The 22,982-nt window shown below is 33.0% G+C and overlaps 1 protein-coding gene across 3 annotated transcripts in view; it reads right to left on the minus strand.

Annotated features, from left to right (window-relative positions):
* Cadm2 (cell adhesion molecule 2) overlaps window positions 1-22,982 on the minus strand; it is a 956,963-nt gene that overhangs the window by 621,955 nt on the left and 312,026 nt on the right. The gene's annotated exons all lie outside the window — the stretch shown is intronic.

A 22,982-nucleotide genomic window follows, 5' to 3' on the forward strand; every position in this document is an offset into this window, starting at 1 on the left:
CTCCCTTAGGATGTCCAGGAACCCTGCAGAAGAGGAGGAGGAATAATTTTAGGAGTCAGAGGGGGTGGAGGATACGAAGAGAACTTGGCCCACTGAGTCAGTTAAGCAGGGCTCACATAGGCTCAAAGAGAAAGACGCCATAAGCAGAGGACCTGCATGGGTCTCTACCAGGTCCTCTACAGATGTGTTACAGGTGTTAGCTAGGCGTGTTTGTGGGACTCCTAACAGAGGGAGCCCATGTGTCTCTGATTCTTGTCTGTTCTTGGGACACTTCCTCCTATTGAGTTGACTTGTCCAGCTTCGATATAAAGATTTTTGGCTAGTATTCTTGTGTCTTGTTTTGGTTTTGTGGTGTTGTCTTTTGGAGGCCTCTTTTTTTGAAAGGAAAAAGCAGTGAGGGGAGTTTTGGGGAAGAGAAGGGAGGAGTAGAGCGAGGGGAAACTGTGGTCGGTATGTATTGGATGGGAGAAGACTTTATTTTCAACCAAAAAAAAAAAAATAGTAACAACTTCGACTACAAAAATTCAAACCATAAATAAATAAAAGTCCACAAATTGTACATTGTGGTGCTATGAAGTTATTTACTGGAGTGAAACAAAAATCTATTATTATGCTGTTATTGAAATATCAGAGAAAATCATATCTGTGTCAGCAATTAAAAAAAAATAGAAAGGAATAAAGCTTAGATACATGATGAGAGAGAGAGAGAGAGAGAGAGAGAGAGAGAGAGAGAGAGAGAGACAAGTTTAATGCTGATTCAAGAGCTGTCATCATTCTTAACAATAAAGCCAGTAATGCACAGGACACAGGAAAGTAACAAACTTAAGCATTATTTATCTACAATCACTAGCATCCTTTTCTCTTGTCATTTTTTCAGATACTTAGATATTTCTACTTTCTTATAAACAATATAAATCTTACTTATAATTGTATCTTGTTATATGACAAAATATTCTTTCCTCAGAATCAATTTGGGTACTCCTCAATGTCACTCTACACGGCATTACACCCCATATTTCCCTTTTATTGTTTTACCATCAACACTCTCCAATACCAAGTTTTCTAGTATTCCATGTATCCAGGGAAGGGTTAACATACAAATCAAAGAACTCATGTTGAATAAAGGAAAACTGATATGAGAGAAAATGTGGTTTTCAAAGAAATTACTTTGCAGAATTTACATATGGCCAAAAAAATGTATCCAGATTCATTATACATCTTTCTGCATTTTTTTTTTTTTTTTGAGATAGGGTTTCTCTGTGTAGTTTTGGAGCCTGTCTCGGATCTTGCTCTGTAGACCAGGCTGGCCTTGAACTCACAGAGATTCGCCTGGTTCTGCCTCTCGAGTGCTGGGATTAAAGGTGTGCACCACCACCACCCAGTAAAGACATTTCATTCTTTCTCTTTTTCTTTTTTAAAGATTTATCTATCTGTCAATCTATCTATCTATCTATCTATCTATCTATCTATCTATGTATCTATCTATGTATCTATCTATGTATCTATCTATGTATCTATCTATGTATCTATGTATGTATGTATGTATGTATGTATGTATGTATGTATCTATCTATCTATCTATCTATCTATCTATCTATCTATCTATCTATCTATCTTATCTGTGTTCTGTCTGCACATATCTCTTCAGGCCAGAAGAGGGCACCAGATCTCATGACAGATGGTTGTGAGCCACCATGTGATTGCTGGGAGTTGAACTCAGGACCTCTGGAAGAGCAAGCAGTAATCTTTCTTCATTTTGTAAAACAATTCTTTGCCTTTGTCTGTTGGGTATTTCTTACCCAGTGGCTTATTTATTTACAACACTCATAGACATACAAAAATGTATTAATATACTTACTCTTTCCTCTTAGATAGGTACTTTAGGTTCAAGATATCAATTTTTGAATGATGACTGACCTTTCTGAAATTTCATATTACTTATTCTCTCAATGTACTTTGATGGAGACATTGTGATATAATTTTATTCATCATTCTGTCATCATCCCTCCTGAAGAAAAAATCATTTTCCTTGGTTTATGTGGTAGAATAAATTTTTTTTGGGGGGGGGGTGTTCAAGACAGGGTTTCTCTGTGTAGCTTTGTGCCTTTCCTGGAACTCACTTGGTAGCCCAGGCTGGTCTCGAACTCACAGAGATCTGCTTGGCTCTGCCTCCCAAGTGCTGGGATTAAAGGCATACACCACCACCGCCTGGCTGAATATAAAATTTATATGCATAAATGTCAACACACCAGGCTCTAGAAAATATGCACGGTTACATATATTAGTGTATGTGTGTGTGTATGTATATATATATATATGTGTGTGTGTGTGTGCATGTATATATATATGTGTGTGTGTGTGTATATATGTGTGCATGTATATATATGTGTGTGTGTATGTATGTATATATATGTGTGTTTGTATGTGTATATATATGTGTGTGTGAGTGTATGTGTGTGCATGTATATATGTGTGTGTATGTATATATATGTGTGTGTTTGTGTATGTGTGTATATGTGAATATATATATATGTGTGTGTGCATGTGTGTGTATATATATATATGTTATATATATGTGTGTGTATATATATATATATATAATATATACGTGTGTGTGTGTGTGTGTGTATGTGTCTGTATGTGTGTCTGTATGTGTGTGTGTGTGTAGACCTCAGTGCCAACAATCCACTTGGCTAAATGAAGAGATGAATATCCTCACTTTGTTTTTAAACAGATAATATTTTTGTGTAATTCAAATGCACAAAATTTCATTATAAAGCAAGAGCAAATGATAATCTAAACCTGCAAGAATTTCTAGTATATTGATTCGGGAAATAAGGACTTAAAACTGTTGAGTGCAATGGAAGACAAATCGAAATATCTAATGAATATGCGTTTGCTATTGAGTGAGAAATCAACTTTTGTAGCAATACTATATATCCAAGGAGAAATGAGTGGCACTTAGGACAGGAAGATCTAAGATGAAACTAATAACGAGCTGCTAATAGTGTCTTTATAATAAAAAATATCTCATTGAAAATGCAAGCAGAAAAACAGAACCTTAACCTGAGAAAACCTTAGAGCAAAACTTCATTGCACTGTAAAATCAAAACTAGCACGAATCCCTGAACCTCTTCAGTCAAGTGTGTTTCCATGTGAATAAAGAAGGAAAGTAGAAAGTTGGAAAGGTAAAACACAGAGATGAAAGAAACAGATAATCAGCGCACCAACTGTACTTTTCATGAGATTTCTTTCATTGCAATTTTGGGGTTGTAACTCTAATTCTTTAGTGCACTGTCCTAATACAATGGGGCACTACTGTGTTCTTATCAGTTATAAACACCACTGACTTCGGTTTCCCTAAGGGAAGGTTACACTTTGACATTTTCCCCAATGGGAGGATCTTGTTTACTCAATTCTAAGTCCTAAGCAAGGAAAATAACCCCACACAATTATACAGAAACAATGACAAAAGCATTACACCATTTTACTAGAAGGGCCCAAAGAACCAATTGTTTCTTAGTCTTTTGAAAATCAAACAAATATGTGCATAGAATACAGAGGTAAATAAAATTCAGGGATGGATACAAGTAAACTAATTCATTTTAGACCAGCTTGAGAAATTTCTACTTAAGGATTTTCTGGCATTGAATTTCAATCTCTAGAAAGCTTAAAACATGGTTCTATAAACAGAAGCATATCATTGTAGCTGACTACTTGAGGAAGGGAAAGTTCAGTCCGTTAATAACTCAAACCACATCTGTTCTGTACACACTCAAAATGAAACTTTAATTACAAGCGAATGGAGAGTAGAGCTGTCATTCAGTCATTTGAGAAATTGACTTTCCTTCTAAAACATAAAATTAGGAACATTAATGTATTGTTATTGATATAGTGGGAGCAAACTTTGATATTTAATCACCATTTCTATAATATGTAGATTATATTTTGAGAAAGCAAAAGGACACTACAGTCTAAACAACTAAGAACTAAACTAATTGAACCTACTCATCCCTGGTCCATCAAATATAGGAAGATTTGAAGGAATTTCTAAAACCTAATTTGAAAATAAAACTAACATTTCTATGACTTTGCATTGTGTTCATTATGCTAGAGATCAACTGGCTGTTCATTACTACAAGATCAATATTAACTCATCAGTTTGGATAACCAGCTATATTCCTGTTTTTAGCTGGCAAAGGACCTACTGGTTCATTTCACAATTTACTTGAAAGTAAAATGCTTATGTCTTATAAATCTCTATTTTTCTGATGTTATTTTATAAAACTTATGTTTTTCCATATTATGTTTTAGACATAACAAGGGAAGATACCTTCATAAGGTGAATTGTAGTTTTCTAGTAATTTACCTTTGATTAAACATTAAAACCTACCCAATATGTGGGTCATATGTACATTTGTGTCAATGTATATAATATCACAATCTTATATATACTTCATATGTAAAAGTGTCTAAGGAATAATCAGATTATGGCTAATCAGTTTTGCTAATGACTCTTTTTATGTTTCAAGATCTTTGGCCATCTGTGTTTGCACATCCAACAAATTTTGTGTTTGTATTGTAACATGTATGTATACATGTACATGTGCCCATGTGTGTGCCCCTCTGTATGTGCCCATGTTTGTCTGTGTGTGTGTTTGTGTGTTTGTGTGTTTGTGTGTGTGTGTGTGTGTGTGTGTGTGTGTGTGTGTGTATGTTTTTGCGTCTCAAATAGGAAATCATTTAGGAAATACTTTCTTTATAATTAATTTGGGAAGCAAACACAAAGAAATCAGTCATGTCCAGGCTGTTCAAAACTCTCTCTTTCAAAGTCTTACACTTCAAGAAAGAATTCAAGTGTGGGGACTATATTTTAAATCTAACTTTAAAATGGTACCACCCAAAGAAAACAGAGGCCATTAAAACCTTCAGCTAATTGGGAAGTGTTTTTCCAAATTTCAGGACTCTGTGTCCTTGCAAACAGCTGAGCAACTCCCTCACTCCCTGAGCTAGAGCTGTAAACTTTACATATGTGAGCACAACCTCGCCAGGTCTTATGCAGGCAGCCTTTTGGAGCCTGTGTGTTCCCTGATCAAATGGAGCAGGTGGTTAAATATTCAAGGTCACTTGAGGGATAAGGTCTATTGTAGTTCATGGAACTGTGGATTAAGTATAAAAACCAAGTGTCAAGTCTGTATTCAGTCACCCCACTGAACAATTTAAAGAGGCACCAACAATTTCCTTTCATTATGCATTGATGCTAATTTTGATGTGATGTTCCCATTTGAATGGACATAGTAACCTTTTATTTTCAAAATGTGAATGATTTCTCCACTTTTTATTAATTGAATTTATTCATTTATTTTATATCCTGACCATAGTTTCTCTTCCCTACTCTCCTCCCATCGCCCCACCCCCCCATACTATATACTTTTTTGCTGGAGAATTCCAATTTAAAATGTAGATAATACATGCTAAATCATTAAAAATGATTCTTTTTCTCTGCTCAATGATATTTTGTTTAGAAATATTGCATTTGAGCAAGCCTGTATAATAGGGTTCAACAGGTAACTACCAGATTTAAGACATGTATTTATCAAATGGTCTTATACCTTTCCCAATGAGGGAAAAAACCTAAATGATAAACTTAATTGTCTTTTTAATAATTTGGAGAACATTTGGTCCTGTTCTTGAAAATATTTTGTTTGATTCCATGTATATGCAAAATATTTCCAATAGTCTTTGAACGCTAAACTACACTCCAATTAATGTCTTTCTCCCTATTTCCACTTGTTCCTTGTACCATGAGAGAACATCAATACATCTTTTTCCAGACAGATCACTTTCTGAAATGGATGACTTATCTACTGCCCCCACCTATCGCTACTTTAACAACTCAAACTTTCCTTTTTTCCTCAGATTTAGGAGATTTGTCTATAATTTAAAAATATAAAGTAAATGTCAGAAACATAGTTAAATAGTTAAGGAGCTTTAAATTCCCCAATTTGGGGAGGGAAATTACAATGCAGTATACTTTACACTTTCTGAAAGAAAGCAAATTCATTTCTAAATTTTCTTGACAGATTCTGCTATCAATTTGGACTGAGATTACAATTCAAAATTGTGTTATAGATAATTGTTTGCTTCCCATGGCATCTGGTAAATTTGGTCTTTTTTTTGCCTTTGGTGCTAAATTTATTTCTTTTTGTGTTCTCATCTAACGCAACTCAATACTATGTCCTTCACATGTCTTATACCTCCTAATGATCACTCTTATCTGGGCCTTCTGTTCTAGACAGGAAAATTCTTACAAGCCTTGGAAAAACTCTGGTCCTTACTTCCCCATTAAATAAATTCCTTGTCATGCTACAGCTCTGTTTTTCAATGAAAGTAATTTATACAGTTCAGTTGAAGATACTTGAACTTGTATTTTGTTTGGGAATGCCTAACTTCTCAACTACCATAGTTTTCTAAATCTACCCCCCCCACAGCATTTTAGCTTTGGACTTTTAAATGAATTTTACTTCCTCTATATTCTTCTCTTATGTGTATTTACAAGATATAAACTTTAGTTTAAAATGAAAAAAAAAACAAAAAATTAAAATGAAATAAAATTATAACTAATGAGAATAATTTCATATTCTTTATTATCATTTAGAATTATAGTCTAGCAGAGTTAAGCTAGGTATGTTACTGATTTATTCACATATTTTTTTTTCTTGGCAAACATTCTTTTTCAAAAAGATGATAGATAAAGTAGAATTGGTTTAAAAAAAAAAAAAGAGCTGTATCTCTGTAGTTACCTTGTAAGAGCAGGTGCCCTGGTTCGGTCCATAGCACCACACATATAGACAGAAGCAGGCCAACAGGAAATGTGTAAAAGCATTTTTACAAAAACAAGGTCAACTAAATCAAATGCCACATGGAGCTAGAATAATAAGTAGGCATGCCTTGGAGTATGAATCTCAGAACACAATGACAGAGACATTAAAATCATGATCTATCTTTTTTAATTAAGAAAATTTGAGAAAAGGGAGAATTTTTAAACAACATACAGAAGATGAATTTAAAAGTTCCATCAATGACAGCAAATAGCAGAATAATTAATCTCCAAAGAAAGTGAAGGTTACTCCCTATGATTTGTGGAGTCCATTATCTCAGAATATTACTAAATGGGCTTTCAAATGAGAATAACCATATAAGTAGGTCTTTCTGATGACTCTCAGAAGATTTAAATAATTTATTTAAATTAAATGAAACCTAAATATTATTCTATTCATTTTTTTGTTTGTTTTTTCGAGAGAGGGTTTCTCTGTGTAGCTTTATGCCTTTCCTGGATCTCGCTCTGTAGACCAGGCTGGCCTCAAATTCACAAAGATCTGCCTGCCTCTGCCTCCCGAGTGCTGGGATGATAGGCATGTGCTACGACCGCCCAGCTTATTCTATTCATTGTTATCAGTCTTGAAAATCATCAGAAAAATTCTATTATCCTGTTTTATTATTATCAGTAGTAGTAGTAGTAGTAGTAGTAGTAGTAGTAGTAGTAGTAGTATTTACATATTTAACTGAACTTAGGGGCTGGTAATGTGTCTTAGCTAGTATAATGTTTGTCATTGCAGATATCCCCATCAGCACACACACTGGGTGAGGTGGCTTACACCAGTAATCCTAGCACTTCAGAGATGGAAATAATATGATTAGAAGTTCAAGACCATCTTTGCATATACCTGTGAAGTAGAAATCAATTTCTTTTGAATTAGTCTTAATCTAGAATCAACCACCAGAAAAATGATGTTCTTCAAATTCTCTAAAATATCTTCCTGGGGAAATTACCGAGAGCATTATGTGGTGATGAAATTTCCTGCTAAACAACTCACAGTGTAGACTTAAAATTTTAGTGGTTTTATTTCTTTATGAAAAATTGTTGGCAAATGGTTAATAATAAGAAAGTCAATATCTCCTCAGTGATATTCAGTTATATGAAGAAAATCTTTGTAAAAGTCATATAACATTAAGATATATTTTTTCCCAGGCAGATCAAACTATTCAATTGTCTCACTTATCCAGAAGGCCTGATCCAGCTGGGGGCTCCACAGCCTTTGGTTCATAATTCATGTGCTTCCATTCGTTTGGCTATTTGTCCCTGTGCTTTTTTGCAATCTTGGATTCAACAATTCACGCTCTTGTAGACCCTCCTCTTTCTTGACAGTTGGACACCTGGAGCTCCACCTGGGGCCTGGCTGAGGATCTCTGCATCCACTTCCATCAGTTTTTGGATGAGAGTTCCAGCGCGACAGTTAGGGTATTTAGCCATCTGATCACCAGACTAGGTCAGATGTGGGACCAGGATCTGTCCTTAGTGCATGAGCTGGCTGTTTGAAACCTTGGGCTTACCCAGGGATGCTTTGCTCAGTCTGGAAGGAGGTGACAGGACCTGCCTGTACTGAATCCACCAGGTTTAAATGAATCCCCAGGGGTGCCTTGATCATGGAGGACATGGGAATGGAGTGGGAGTGGCTGGGAGGAAGGTTGGGCAGGGGGTGGGAGCGGGGAAGACAGGGGAATCCATGGCTGATATATAAAATTTAAAACACATAATAATAAAAAAGATATAGTTTTTCATATAATTTTCATATATTTTCTGAATAATTAGGTGAAAATTAATCACCCACTTATGTATTGATTGTTTTCATTTTCCATAAAAATAATGAAATGCATGTTGGGATTTTTTTTGCTATTAAGTCCTAAAAATTGTGTTTCTAATATTTTTTTAAATATTGTAAGTATATTATTGCTTGTACACTATAGGGTTTTAAATGATTAGGAGAGATTTCATAAAGTCACAGGATAACAGGATATTTTATCATTTTGGTATATATTTATTTCCAATTTATGACTCCTTGCTTATTCACTTCTCTGTATCTTTTAATAACTTATAACACTATATAATTCTCAGTATCTTTTCCCATTACCATTACTTTATTACAATAATGCACAAAATTCCTTTCCTATTAATGTCATAAGACTTCTGTAAAGTTGATACCTAGTTAGTACCCTAGTAGATACTATAGGCACTGTAAAAATCATTGCTTTGTTCTTGGTGATAATTTCAGTAAATGAAAGCTTGTACCTAAAGAAAGCATGAGAATCCAAAACAAAAATAGTAAAAGGAAGTAACACAGAAATCAAATGATGACAAAGAAAGGACACAGAAAAAGTCCACTAGAGGACCAAGAGAAAGACGTGAAGAATCATCCTCTAACATAGATGAAAAGATCCACGATTTATTTCTTAAACTTGTGTTAGAAGCAATGCACTTGCTATGTAGAGTCACATTTTCCTTTCAATATTTAAAGGTATGTTTCATAGTATAGTTTGCCTTTATTAGGTGTATCTATTGATACATTCATTATCATAATGACCTAGCTTAATTAATTTTTAATTTTTTTACACCAGGTATAATTCATGATGTTTCAGACATGCATACAATTTATCAAGAACAGTACACAGACCTTTGAACATATTTAAAATGGAGTTGCTTACTCCACTGTGCAAATCCAGGAATTAAGTAAGAATCAAGAACTGAGTAATATACATTGTCTTTTCTTGTCTCACTATGTTTATCTACTAGATTCATACCTTTTAGTGTAGTACAAAGATATTTTAAATTGGCTTTGATTTGAAAGAAAAAATGTGATCTTCTTTTCCTATTTCCCAATGGTTCACAATTACTAACCTTTGGTTCTGGTGACGTAGAGCCTGAGAGAAATGTGTGATCTTCAAACAAGTTGATCTTTACTCTACTTTAAAAACTTAATTTCATGTGGACCATTTATATATGTGTACACAGATGTGTGCAGGCATCCTAGTCCACAGTTGCTTGTGTGGAATTCAGAGTTCAGTGTCCATTTATGTGTGCTTGTGTTCATGTATGTATTTATGAGCAGAGTCTTTTAGGCCATCTAGTCTGCTATAGGCAGTGGTAAACAGCAAAACAGAGCCACTGACTAAACTAAGAGGAATAAGGACTGACAGTTGAGTTTCTGCTCTTATTGTTACACAAATCTTGTATAATGTGTGAAACTGTACTAAAAAATAGTAACATGCAAAAATATACATATACCGTTATCATACACACATCATGTACACTCATAAGAATAACAGATAAAATTCACATGAAGATGTAAAAAGGTAACAATTTTCAAGGGATTATATAGGAAGGTTTTTTTTTACACTCCACCAGATTTTTGCTGGACTAATGTAATATTGAATATACAAAAATAAAATGATTGAAATACTGCAAGCTGTTATAGGGATTGCTGTTTTCACTATGTCATCAGTCTGTATGGCACCAAAATATATTTCATCATATGAAGATTATGACAGTCCAAAATTATACCTCACTGAATTAAAAATATAAAGTGTACCGTCAGAAATTTACTAGGTATAAAAGTTGCTTAAATTAAGCAGTTACTCAAAGTATTTCTACTGAATTTGAGAATGTTTAAACATCTATCTAATAAATATCTTGTCTGTGTAAAGACTACTTTGGATTGCCTGTGACATGGAATACACAAGTCAAATGCAAAAATTTGATCTGTAACTAGCAAATAAAGCTTGCTGTTCCTGCAGGCAGACTGCATTTTCTATAGAAGTTACTCTTCTACTGTATTCAATCAAGTAATTCAGTCTGCCAAGGAATGCTAATATCACTTCAGAATAAACAGGCATCTGCTAATAGATCTTTCCAGTATTAGGCATATGCAGAGGCTCTCATGGAGGCAGTGATGCTTAAGGCCGTAGTCTCAATGACTGCAACAAAATGTAATATATTTCAGTGTAAATCTGTCCCTATGGTATAATGTTAAGATACTAATGTGATAATGGCTTCTACAGTTTAAAAAATATGGGGTACTATATGAATGTCACAACATTGCCTAGAAATGCTCTCTTCAGGGCAAAGAAATTACAAGAGAAGAAAAATGTTAAATGCAAAGAAAATGAAAATTTCTTTTTAAACAAATAATCCATGTCAGTCAGAGCACTCTGAGGGAAGGAGGTAGATTCTCACTTTGCATGTCTATAAATCACCCATTAAAAAGCCAAAAATACTTAGATCTCGATTCATCTACTTACTCTAAGGTTAAAGTGACAAAATGGTAAACAGTACTTAAACTGAACAAGCAGGTTTAACTCACTGGCTAAACACCAATTCCAGGATATAGTAGATTCACCTGAAGGCAGCAATCCTATGATAAATAGTTATGTGGAAGTCAAATAATTTAACTCTATCATAGTTTTCCATTCCCTGGCCTTAAGACCTAACTTTTTTATCCCAATTAATATATGGAAATAGTTATCATTACATTTTATACATCACAATTTAAAATAACATCTGACTTGCTTCATGGAGTGTTTGTTCCTGAGACAGTTGACATATATAGAGGAATATTTAACACTGCACAATACTTTAACATTGGACACTCTTCCACATAACACTACTTAAGCCATATTGTTAGACTATCACACATCAGGATTTTGATAAATCATCAAGCTAAAACAAATATATTGGGCTGAATCTAAGTTTAAAAAATGTTTTGCACTTATTATCCTTGATTTTCATTGTTTGTTGTTTTTTGGCTTTTTAAGGCAATTGTAATTGGCCTTTGCAGTAGAGGGATGTTGTTGTTGAACAAAATAGAGATCAAAGTACTATGTTTTCACTTCGACTGTCAAATTAGATAAGGCATGTGAATGAAATGAATGAACTCTATGCACATACTATATGCATATTGATAACTCATAGTTATCCTTCATGATTTTAATATTTTAATCATTAAAACTGTGTGTGTGAGGAATAGGAAGATGGACTAGGTGATAACGTCCATGACATGAAAGGGTGAGGACCTGAGTTTCAATCTTCAACATGCACTTAAAGGCCTGAGGTAGAGCCACACCCATGTGTTTAGCAAACCCCATGCAAAAGATATATCTAAATTTTAAAGAAATTAAGATATTAACATAAAAAGAAACATTAATGCAAACTATATCATTCTTAAATGAAACAAATAGTAAAATATTGGAAATCAAGAATATTATGCATCACTCGTGACATAAAACATAATGAAATTCTGTATCCTTCTTGAGTGAGAACATAAGACAAGTTACTTACTTGAGGGAATGACTTTTCAGTCAAATTTAGGTTTAAACCATTCAAGTTTAAAGTTACACCACTAATCTCCTATTTCACAATAAAAATATTTTTGTTCAGTTCTCTTTGTAATAAAATATCATAACTGGTTGGTGATTTGCAAATTTTTAAATCAATTTGTTTAGGACAGCCTAATGTATATAATACATTTTTTTTTCATTTTACAGTTACTAAGTGCAGCAATAAACAAATGACAATGTAATAGCCAAGTAGAGAGAGATTGTGTATATTTCAAGACATTTTGGCGAAATGTCAAAAGCAAGAATGCAAATGTATGCTTAATCATGCTGGTGCAGAATATGAGGTTTTACACAGAAAGGTAAGTTCTCGTTCTTCCCTCTGAGGTGAGAGCTGTGTTTTTGTCTTGATGGAATATTAAATAGGAGGTCAATGGCTTCAGTAGTCAGGAGATCATTACAAAGCTTAGAGTTGATTATCTCTTCCTTTTAGTTAAAGAACAGAAGGCCAGTTGAAATGCATGTTGTTGTCAATCACAGTAGATTTAGCACCACACGTGAAATTGTAAAATAGAGTGTGGACTTGAAGAAAACCTTCTTTGTACAGAATACTGAATATGGTATTTTTTGTTTTGAGAAGCTTATTGATTGATTGATTTTATTTGTTTGGCAATGTTTTGAATTTTCTATTGACTATTTTTGCTAACTCAGAAGTTAACTACTAAATATTTTTTTTCAGATTTTCATTTTCACCTAAATCATTTTCTATTTTTAGTTAATCTGTTAGTTCAATTTTCATTAATTTTGAAAAAATACACCACAGAAATATAATGGAAAGTTATTTTTAGGATCACCAACTAGTATTGTTTCATTATTTTCCCTGCTCAGACCACATTGGTGATTGGCTGAGTACCACACTCTTAACAGTTTATTTATACTTTCATTCTATGCATTTGACATATTTAAGGGAAATATGCCAGGTACAACCAAAGCTTATTAAAATATTAAATATTTGTTTGGATATACATTGTAAAGCAATGGAAGGCTTGGAACAGACATTTACAATTGAGGCATAGACTTGGCCCTTCTTAGAATGTCACAAATTTTGCTAAGGGTTCTCAATACAGTATGTGCTTATGGTAACTCACTGAAATGTTTTGCACTGTCAGCATAGTTGAACATTTATATTCAATATCATAAAAGTCAGTTGGCCAATGAAACCTGTCTTTTTCACTGGGATGCAAACAGTTTGCTGGGTCCTTTCTGAAGTGCCTTTCCCATGAGCTGGCTGGCACCTACTGAGATGCAAACTACCATTAATTAAATGCCTACCCTTGCAACCAACCTAAATTATTCTGAGGTCTCTATGTGGGTGTTTAGATTTGGTTAAGAAACATCATTAGCACTAATGATGTGAGAATGATTTTGTTGATATCTCTTGCTATTTAATGACCCTGCTACCTGAGGCAGTATTGGTAACTTGAAAATCTGGTAGAAGACAGAATGGCATTTGCTCTAGGAGAGATGTGAGATCAAGTTGTTGACTAGGCAAGCCTGTATAAAAAAGCATTTTGCAACCCTTAACAGATGTACTGAGAGAGCTAGGCCAGTAAATTATTTTGGTGAACTTTGATAGTAAATATTAGTTATTGCTACTCTTAATATAAATTTTCTCAATTTTACTCATAAAGCAAGTGAAGTTCATAGTGTATTATTTAGGTATTTTTATATTTTATGTTACATACTTGAATATGCCCTTTGATGATACTCATAAAGAGATGAACTATAAGTGGCAAGATTTTCAGGCTTAGAATGCAAATCAAATGGTTATACCTACTGGGTTTCTCATATATCCTACACATTTGTCCCACATCATGAGTGCTAACCATTTCCATACAAGATTGCATTTCAAATATTAATGATGAGCCTTTAAGCAGTAATTTTCTTAATGAGCGCTACTGACCCAATCAACTGTTTGAATTTAATTTTTAATCTGGTGCTTCAATGTTGGAAGGCTAAGGGGAAATGATTTTTACTAGCAATTGAAAAACTGCAGCAAGAGCATGAAAACATGTTTCTTCAATAACAAAAATATTTAAAATCATTAACCTAATTAACATTTTCACCTGGTCTTCATTTAATGTGCAAACAGACTAGTTAATGACAATAATTACTCAACTACAAACTGAGTGGTCAATTAGATACACAATTACCCAATTTGCATGCACAGAACTAAATTTTACCATTAAAAAGTTGTTCCTAAGCATCTTATATGTGATAAAGATGTGAAAAGGAGTATATAGCCAAAATACATGTGTTCATCTACCATTTTTTCCAGAATGTCTTCTCAGAAATAATCCCCATTTACAATGTCTATATATTATTCAACCATTAGAAATAATGATGTAACTATTAGGGGACATTAAAATATTGTTATAATATCTATCACAAATACAGTATGCCCATAATTATTCAATACATACACACAATCTTAACACTTATTTTGTTAAAATGTATGTAGTACAGTATTCATCTTGTATATAATGCAAAGATTAAAGTCACAGGAATATCACGTTATGAACCAAGAAAGATATATAGATTTGCATCGATTATTTATACAAGTGAATTTATATTAATCCAAGAAACTTAAGGAGAAAAAAATTCAAGTGTGTAAATTACCTCTTCTTTTAAAATCTCATATATTTGGAAGATATGTGAAGAGACTATGGAAGTAATTCATTAACTAATGCAATGATTGATCCATTCATATTTATCAATTAATTTCTATGTAGTAAGCATTTTATGAAACAATGGGAATTAAAAATGCTTTAATCACAATTTACAAACCCTCTTCAAGGTTTGGCTTGAAATCTATCAACAGTTCTTTTATTCACCTTTACTTATTTTTCTAGGAGGTTTGAATTCTCACAGTTTTATAAGAGAAAAACCCAGAATGTTGTAATTGCACGTAAAAGACTTTAGGGTGCACATTTTATATTAGATTTTAATTACTTGGAAACTATGGTTTTCAGTTTAATAAGTTATATATGCCTCACTCTTAATTTTATGAAACAGAAAGATGAAATGATACACTTAAATATGATAAAATATAATTTTTGGAGATGTGGTGGAACACTAAATGAGTTACAGTGGTTCTCTATGTCCCATATGTGTGATGCCATTACTGAAGTAGGTCATGCCACACAATTTTCTGAGGTTCCTATCATATTGGTGCTTTTTTTTCTGGTTTTTCCTTAATCAGCTCTGATCTCCTTGAGGATAACACAGCTTAGAACATCACACATTTGAATTTGAGTGCTTCATTTTCCAGTATTACAGACAAAAGGTTCTTAGACAATTCAAAAATTTGTTATCATCTAAATTTAAAAGTTATTTATTTAAATTTTCATTGGGAATAAAGATGTGCATTTGTGTGTGGACCTGTGCACTTATGGTTGTAAGTGTGAACAGGGTTCAAAAGTAGCAAATTAGATCCCATGGAGCTGGAATTGCAGGTGGTTGATGTGAGCTACCTATTTATGTACTTGGATCTGAACAGTAGTTGTTTGCAAAAAGGCATATTTCAAGTCCCATAATCATGATTTTTTTTAATTAAAGAATAATAGCTTGAAGATATTTATGTTCAATTTCAAATGTAATCAATTTTCCTTCAGGTTTTTTTGTTGTTGTTGTTTGTTGTTATTTTGTTTTGTTTCATTTGTTTCTTTTTTCATAGAGAAGAACAGACTGGTGTTCAACCCAAGACAAAGTCACAAGCTTGCTTTTGAACTGTTCAGAAGGTTAGTTTAAGTCGACTTTCTCTTTTAGAAGGAAAAAAAAAATATTCTCAAGACTGTTTATTCTGAGTTCCTCATTACTACGTATCTTAATGAAACTGTTTCAATATTCTTTTTATTCTGGAGTATTCTCTAACCTTCAGAGATATCTGTTCTACAGAAACACTTTAGATAGGATCAGCACCCACTGAGTTTATTCTAACAACCTCCAAATACCTTACATGTTAAAAAATAACAAACACGCCTGGCGGTGGTGGCGCATGCCTTTAATCCCAGCACTCGGGAGGCAGAGGCAGGCAGATCTCTGTGAGTTCATATACAGACATACACATAATTAAAACTAATAAACATTTTAAAATAATGATTCTAATTGATTTTCAGAAATACAATTATAAATTTGTTATTTTATGATCCTAATTCTGTTGGCCTTGCTTAGTGATTTTCATCAAAGCAAAATAAATAAAATCAGGGTCTTCTGATTTATTTTAAACGTTTAGTATGACATTGAAAGAAGCTTGTTTATTTTTAATGCAGCGGTATCTAAAATGAACCAGTTTTGAAAGACACTTGTTTGAATCACCATTGAATCATTTTCAGAAACATCAATTGACCACAAACATGGATACCTACACTGGACTCTGTTCTAATCATTGATTTACTTTCATTCCTTCAAGCAATACCATACCACTTTGGTTATTGTAGAGGTTTATTAGTTTGATAAACTAAGAAGTGTTAGCATTCTAAAGACTTCCTCAAAAATGAATTTCTTTTATTGCCCTTCGCATTTGGTATTATTTTTAGAATATACCCTCAGTTCATATTTAAAAGAAGAAAAAAAAAAAAAACTGCGGGATTTCTCACTATGATTAAATCTGGTGTTTAGAACAGTCTGGAGAAAACTCATATCTTAGCTTTGCATCATTTCCTCCTTGAGCTAATTTATTTAATTTCTTCTTCTCAGCTAAATTTCAGTTTTTCCTGTACAGGACTCCTGTGTATGTTTTGGAGTCATGCTTAGCATTAGTTGAAAAATGCGATGCTTTTGTCATCAATGTTTAGTTTCTATTTCTTATATTAATAAATATAAGTACCTGGATGTGGAGAATTTATTGTAATAGAGAAGTCACAAAAATCCACCGCTAGCCTGTGGCTCCAAAACCAGAAATACATGGTCACAAAAATGCGAAAGCTAAAACCTAGAAAACAACTTTGTTTCTAAGGGATTTGTCTCACTTCAGGATAGTTGTCCAGGGTCTTTCTATGTCTTCTTTCTTATATAAAACTTGGAACTGCTCTTCAAAGTGCTCCCTTTTCAGACATCAATTTTATGAGGTTAGAAATCAATTTATTGACTTCAACTTAACTGTCTTTTTTTTCTATAAATATCATACCTTCAAAAAATTCATATTCCTAATCAATGAGTTATTTTGTATGTGTGTGTCTGTAAGGATCAGAAATAAACCTGTAATGTGATATTTTATTTATATAAAATTCAAACGGGAATGTTTCGTGTCAACACAAATTTTATTTTCAATCAACAAATATTAATTCAAGTGACAATGTAGGAAGAGATTCTTCTCTTGACTTAATTTTTTCAAGGTTCCATTCAGTCTAGTTATTATCCACTTGATTCCATCGTTTTGAAATGAATTCTAGAATCTGTTTTGAAACGATGACATCTCAAATTTAAACTTTTATAATTTTATAGTTTGTGACACTTGAGGAAATCTTTGTGATAAAAATTGGTTGCTTTGGAAGCAAAATGTCTACCAAGTGTGCTTCTTCCTGCTCCATCTGGAACAATTGGAAATGTAGCAACAACCCATCTTTGTGGGCCTGCTTAAGCCTGGGAGCATTCTTGTTTCCATCAGGTTAGTGGATCCATGTAAATCTTTAATTTTAGTTCCAGATTATAAAAGAAAAACATCTTTAAGTTAAAATGAAAGTGCTCTTTTCTTCTCAACTATTTCCTATAAAATATATTACACATTTCAATGATACATATCAGGCAGTGTCTTTTAATATTTAAAGTCCATTAAGGTCCTTTTGATATGTTTTTTCTTACACTTTAATGCTCACAATAATTTAGACTTGTAAGATGTATGGAACCTATGGAAGCTAGTTTCATGTTAAATATTAAGAGATCAAAATTTATAAGATATAATATAAAAGATGAGAATGTTATTATTACCCATCCATAGGTTGTAAGGAGGACCTTTTTCTTACTTTGAAAAATTGTCGTAAATGACAACATCCTGCATTAAAGATGAAGGAAGAAGTCATCTGACTGAAAACTCTAACCACACTAATGCATGAAGCTGGCCTCAAAGATATCTGTCTAACTTGGATTACTGTTCCTAGTGTATCTAAAAAGCAAATGAAAATGGAAAATCAGAGGGCATTAGAAGATGACATGGTTACTGACTATGTTGACCACCTTCAAATGGCTTCTATTAGGAATATTTTTTACTTATTCAAATATAATAGACATTTAGGTCATAATAACAAGATGTAGTAAGAGATACAAAAATCTACAAATATAGTAACAATATATTGTCTTTGGTAGAGAATGCTAATGATTAGGTGAAATACCTGATCATCTAGAATGATTTTAAACTGAGTGTGATCTATACACAGGACTATATAAATTTTAATCATGTATTTACTTATCAAACAATTAATATATATGCCATCTATCCATTTTTGAAGTGTTTGGGATAAAAAGGTTAGTTTTATGTTTTCTTTTCACTATACAAATTAGTAGATCTTAAAACTATATAAGTATAGAACCTTAAGCCATGATACAACATGTCTTCTCATCAAAGACCTTGTTTAATTTTAAGTGTAAAGACAATTTCTTTGTGATATAAGTTGCAATTGACATGATAAAATAGATTTTTATATATCAGCTATAATGTGTTGCTTCTAAAGGAATCAACCTTTATTCTGCAAAATCTTAATCATGTTATCCTTCATTTACACCAAATCACAATGGAAATTGTGTTTCTATCACTAAACCTATAAGTAAACTAAACAAGAACTACTACCAACTGAACATACAGTATGATTTGAGCCATGGCGAGGGTACATAATTTGAATATTAAAATATCAGTTCATTGGTGCACACATTTATAGCCACATTTTTAAAAATCATGCATGGATTCTGCAGGTGAGAAGATAGGCACTAAGATTTTTCTTTAAGTATTTATAAGTGAATGAGATGAATGTTTATACATATATTTGAATTCGGTCAAATTAGAATCATTATGATTAAAATTCAATGTTGATTATAATATTTATTTTTTTGGTATATTGACTCCTTTGGTGATTATTTTACAAAACTAAAATTTTGCATATGTCAACAATTCTTCAACCTCTATATCTTTATTGAAAACAAACTCAATTTACCTGAAAGGTGACTTTGTAATATTTTCTAATAGAAGACAAATATTCTAAGGTGTCATTATAAGTGTGCTTCTTCTGTCAGAAAACGTTTATGTGAGTATTTGCTGTGTCCTTGCAGTATAACCATTGTACAGTAGAAATGAAGAGATGTTTTCCATTTTATTCTATTCAATCCCTAAAATTAGTATTTTCCTTAGAGCTATAATAGAGTGTGTATAATCACTTAAATAAAAAGGCAAAAATGAAAATGAGAATTGTTTATTCAATGTTAAAAGCATCTTCCCATTGAAAACTATTTGTTACATTATTTTACCCTTAAAGCAGGTTGTTAAAAATGGAGGACATCAAGGAAAACCAGGAGGTCAACAAGGAACTTTATCATTTCTTCCTAAACATTGGTAGAATAATGATAATAAATGTTCACTATGATTAAGCGTGCAGCCTAGGTTTTCATAAATTGCTTTCCTTATGCTTAATAATAGATACAAATGTGATAGTTTGCTTTTGATAGCTAGATGTAAGTACATATGAAAAGGTCTTTTGTCTTCTTTTCTGATGCTATATACCTGAAATAATGTCTGAAACAAGGAGTGACTAAATGAATATTAAAATAAATTTGAAAGAAAATATTTTAATAAATAAAAGTTTATTGATTAAATATCAAGAATCAGAATGCTAGGAAGTAACTTAAGTACTATATACAGGTCCAACAGACTTACTTATAAAAATAAATTTGCATATGACATTGAACTATACCCTATCCAAGGGGAGACTCATTATTAATTTTGTGGTTTAGAAAAGAAATTTTCTTTCTGTTTGAAAACTACAAATTGAAGAGTAAGGGAGAAAAGGAAAATTCTCAATGCAACTGAGAAAGTCCCTTGTTGAATATCTCTCTCTCACTAGGAGTTATGTTTAACAAATTTGAGGTATTCATTTGTAAATTCTGAAAGAGCTCCAAGCAATACTATTCCTTTTCAATGAAGAGGAATTTGAAGGAGATAAGAGTTTCTCAAATTTCCCTAATGTAAGGGCTAGTATGTTATATCCATTCAAAAGTACATCTACCAGCATCATAGCAGGTAGGCAAACATCATTTCCTTGGATCTTAGGGTAAATTGGATGTAGATGCAGGTTTTATCCTGACCTGGAGAGAGTTAGCACTCAGACCCCCATGAGTCTGAGTAAGCATACAGTTAATCCTCATGAAAATAGAAATGGTCACTTTATAACAGTAATCTATCCCTCTTGTTACCCATGCATTTACCACACACTTGAGATACAATAGGCTAAGTCCTTGGTTTCCTGGCACATAAAGACAATGGGATATAGAAACAAAGAGGTGTGTAATTTTTCTAGTGTGAAGAATATCACATCGGATCGATCACCTTGTTTATTCTAAGAAATATGTTCATAATTTTACTTATTCCATGTGACATTATTACTTAGCTACCATTATTTTTCCATTGCCATTCATACATAGCTTTCAAAAGATCTGAAAGCTTGCCCCATTAGATATGGAATTCAGAAGAAAAAATACTTTCCAAGAAATACCAAATTGGTAGACTGAGCAGAACAAAGAAAACAGTGTTGAAATTGCTTTAGGCATACAAAGAGAGACATTCTTCCATGGTATACAACTAGAATAATAACTGAAATATTTAAGAGGAAGAAATTCTAAAATCTTATGGAAGTTTTAGAAATGCTCATGAACCACAGAGAAGGTTACATGATAGTGGAATGTAGGTAAAAGAGAGTGTCATATTGGTAATATATCTCTAAGGTCCTCATCTTGTGTACAGGTAGGACTATCAAGTAGGCTGCGTGAAACATGGCCAGGTAGGATTGACATGTTGAGTAATTGTTAATGAGAGCTCTGATACCATCTCAGGAAGAAAGCAAAGGAAAATGCTGGTGTTTCCAAAGTGCAGTTATGAGGAGCACCTACCCGTAGACTCCAAGAAGTCGCTCGGAAGCCAGACATCATGAAGGAAGAAAAAAAACAGCAGCAGTCCTGCTAAGAGTGACTGTCACTAGGTGTCCAAGCACCAGGTCAGCCAAGCGAGTGGGCCTGTCTTCTCTTTTCTGTCCAAATTATTCCTCTTGAACAGTGTTTTTTGTTTGTTTGTTTGTTTTGTTTTGTTTTGTTTTAATTTCCCATTGTATCTTGGGTTTTTTTTTTTTTGTTTTGTTTTGTTTTGTTTTTTGGTTTGGGCTTAACCTGGCTTTCTATAACACCAAAAGAATCCAAATATTAATCAGAGAGAGGGAATTTCTGAATTCCCTGAAGACAGAAAACCCTTTATAAAGGAAATGAATTAAAAAAAAATCCTTTTATAATCGAATATATCATAGGTAGTCCAGAAACCAACACAATATCTTTTCCTATTGGCTTTGCATAGTTGTCTATTTACACTTTCAGGATGGACACTTCTACTAACAATTTCCTGAGCCCAGTGACAATTCACAGGCAGGGGATTGTGATATTATGAGCAAATACTTTGTGTCATCGGGCTGCCAACAGGTAAAAATGAAACACTTTTCACCAAAGGTGTAGACTCCTCGTGAGAAGCATTACAGCCTGTGAATTAAATAGCATTCCTCTGCATAAACATGTGTTCAACTCAAGAACTCCACATCCAAGTCTTGAATCTCCCATGGAAAGAGGCAGCTATGATTAAAGAGGACAACAGCTACAATGACAGCTTGACAGAAAAAGAACAAGATTTGCTACTTCAGAGAGATAACTCTGGAGGGCAGGCAACACTGAGTAAATTAGAGAGCAGCGTCTCTCATATAACATGTGGGATATTCTGTGTATTGTTTCCAAGACTATCTAAAATCAAGTTTCTATTACATTTGATTATTAGTACATTGAAATGTTGCTTTGGTCCTTACATAATTTGATTTAATATATATGTATCTTTAATATCATTTGAGAATAGAGATAATGTGTTATAAAAATTCTCTATAGTAGACAGTAGGGGAATAATGTTATTATGCATAGGCAAAAGCGACCTTACAATATTTAGTTTTTTACAAAGTAATCCTATAAAGTATACAGGATTATCTATTTGAAAGGGGGTGCGGGGAATATGAGATGGGCTGGAGCCAAGAGAAGGAGGGGAAGAAATTATGTAATTATATTTTAATTAAATAAAAATTAAATTAAGAATACAATTTTTGGATTGAAAGCTATTTAGCATTTATAGAAGATCAAACACTGAGAATTTCAGACTTATTTAGTACTTACTATCATATATTGGACCTCCTTAGGCTTCTTGTCCTCTTAATTCTGAAAGCAACATTACTTATTCATATAAGAACTGATCAAAGCCTCATGTGTAGCACAGTGCATATTAGAAAAATAAAAGAGATCTTCAGAGTCACAAGTCCGATTCATAAAATGTTAATTGGGCCAATTCATATTGTTTCTAGTATTTTCTTTGACCAAATATGAAAAATGTAATTTGGGTCATTGCACTGAAAGTTATCTAAATTTCTTCTCTTTCTATGATATTGGTTAAAGGTAAATCATGAATGCATTTTAAACAATATGATTCTTATCTTGCTTGACCCAGTTAAATAATCTTTTATTTTACTGGCATGATT

This window comes from Onychomys torridus, chromosome 12, assembly GCF_903995425.1.
Source record: "Onychomys torridus chromosome 12, mOncTor1.1, whole genome shotgun sequence".
NCBI classification, from domain to species: domain Eukaryota; kingdom Metazoa; phylum Chordata; class Mammalia; order Rodentia; family Cricetidae; genus Onychomys; species Onychomys torridus.